Genomic DNA, 2,500 nt, shown 5'->3' with positions numbered 1-2,500 from the left:
AGTCATGTAACCACTCTCCAAGTTTTCCAGCTATGCCAAGATCACGCAGTTTGTGGCATATCACACCATAATCCACTTTGTCAAAAGCTTTTGCAAAATCAAGGTATATTACGTCCACATTTGAGTTGTTGAGTAACTGCCTCAACACCCAGTCGTAATGTTGTAAGAGCTGGGTCAGGCAGCTCCTACCTGGTCGAAAGCCATGTTGGGTATCACTCAGCAATTTATTTTCTTCAAGGAAAGCGATCAGTTTTCCTCTGATTATCCTTTCCATGACTTTGCTGATGTGTGAAGTCAGAGAGATAGGCCTATAGTTTTTGGCATCTGCTCTGCTTCCCCCTTTATGGATTGGGCATATTATTCCCTCCTTCAGCTTGCTTGGCAGTCTTCCGTTTGCGAGAAAGCTCTGGAAGAGGATCTGGAGGGGTTTTGCCAGGGCATGCTTACACGATTTAAGGAGGATTGCTGGGAAACCATCAGGGCCAGCAGTTGAGTTTGTGTCCACTTCATGTATAGCTAGTAGTACATCTTCTTCGCTAATGTTGATGTATTCCATCGTAACTGCCTCACTGGTTATAGGGGAGGTAGCAAAGAAGTCCACTGGTTTGTTCACTTGTCTGTGCTCCAATGGAGTGGTGAAGACACTTTTGAATTGCTCATTCAGTACCTCACTGATCCTAGTTGGACTGTCTGTGAGGGAGCCATCCTTTTCGAAGAGGGGTCCAATCTTACAGCGTACTGAGGCTGTTTCTTTTGCGTAATGAAAGAAGGCCTTTGGGTTTGACTTAATGTTTTTTATAACCCAGGCTTCTTTGTCTGCTCTCTCCTTCACATAGGATTGTTGCAGCCTTTTTTCGATCTCCATCAGTGTCGTTTTTAGGCGGGACCTTTGGCCATTCTTGGGATGCTGGTTGAGTCGATTTGCAACTTTTGTCCGTCGTCTCATGAGGATCTTCCTCTCCCTTGGAATCTTGTTCCTATTTGTTTTGGCCTTGTGCTCTGGGACATATTTCTGGCTTATGGCTTGCACAATAGACATGAAACATTCTAGTTTCATGTCAATGTCTGGTGTGGAGAGACATTTTGGCCAATCCTCTCTGAGGATCTCTTTCTGAATCGATTTCCAGTCCGCTTTGTGGAAGTTCAGATTGGAGAGATTTTGGGTGCTTCCTTTAGGCTGTATGTCTCTGGTTTCTTTTGGCCCAAACATAGACAGCTCTATTATGTTGTGATCCGAAACTAATGTCGGCGTCACTTTCACATCATGAATGATGTCCGTATTGTTCGTGAAGCAGAGATCTAGAATGTTATTCGCTCTAGTTGGTCTGAGAACAGTTTGCTCCATGAATAGGGCATTGGTGAGGTTGAGCAGGCATTCCACCTGTGCTTGCTTGCGATAAGTCATTCCTGAGAGTATGAGACCTTCGGGCCATTTGACGTTGGGGAAGTTGAAATCACCCATAAGAAATATCGTCACATGGTGTTCCAGTTTCATGAGGATTTCTTTAATTCTAGCGAGGCAATCTTCAAATTTGCCTATGTGGTTTGGAGCATCCGGTGGGCAATATGCATTGCATATGACTATATTATGTTGTCTTATGTATATAACTAGGGTGTCGCATACCGAATTTGAGTATGACAGTAAGACCTGGGGTGTGAGGTCGTCACGGATGTATACAGCAACTCCACCATGGCTCCTTTCCCTTCTGTCTGTTCGCAGTATGACATATTTTGGTACGTGTACTTCTGCATCCTCTATATCAGGGCTGAGGTGAGTTTCCACGAGTGCTATGCATAGGGCTTGATTGCATGCAGCAAGGTCTCTCAGGAAAGAAATTTTGCTTTTATTATTATTATGCAACAGGCCCCCAATATTTAGTAAAAATATTGGCGTGATGTCTGTGCAGTGGCGTTAGGGGAGGCCATCCCATGTCTGTTGGCTGTGGTGGTGTTGCGCAGTGGGGGGCAAGGTTCCTCGTCTGTGCTTGGCGTAGCCACGTCAGCTGCTGCATAATCTTTTGCGCCATGCACAAAAAAGACTCTTGCTCAGCTGCTGCGTTGCGTAAGATTTCTGAAGAGTGCACGTCCTTGAATTTTCTCCTTGGGGACATCTGTCGTCTTTCCTCAGGGAAGCTTTCATCCTTTAAACCTTTGTAGTTTTGGCGGGGTGTCGGGTGGGCAAACCGGCAGCTCTTGCCGTCTTCCCCATGCCAACATTTGCCTTGCAGGTAAATTTGCAAGTTTTTGGGTGCCTTCCAAATTTCTTCTTTCCTTTGGTGTCTTGGATGGCATTGGATCCACCTTGCGATTTTTCTACTTTTTGTTCTTCCTTTTCTTGTGGGTACTATTTTCCACTGGTTATCTATTGGGGTGAGGGCTCCTTTCCTTTGTAGGACCACTGGCACAGAGGGGCTTCTATTTGCTGCTTCCTTGGCTCCACTATCCTTTTCTGCCTGGTTGTTCATAGGAGTGGGTGATCCATTCTTTTGAGGAGCCACTG

The sequence above is a fragment of the Octopus bimaculoides genome, chromosome 29, assembly GCF_046866305.1.
Source record: "Octopus bimaculoides isolate indiv1 chromosome 29, ASM4686630v1, whole genome shotgun sequence".
Taxonomy (NCBI): Eukaryota; Metazoa; Mollusca; class Cephalopoda; order Octopoda; family Octopodidae; genus Octopus; species Octopus bimaculoides.
Note: the sequence above shows the minus strand (reverse complement) of the source record.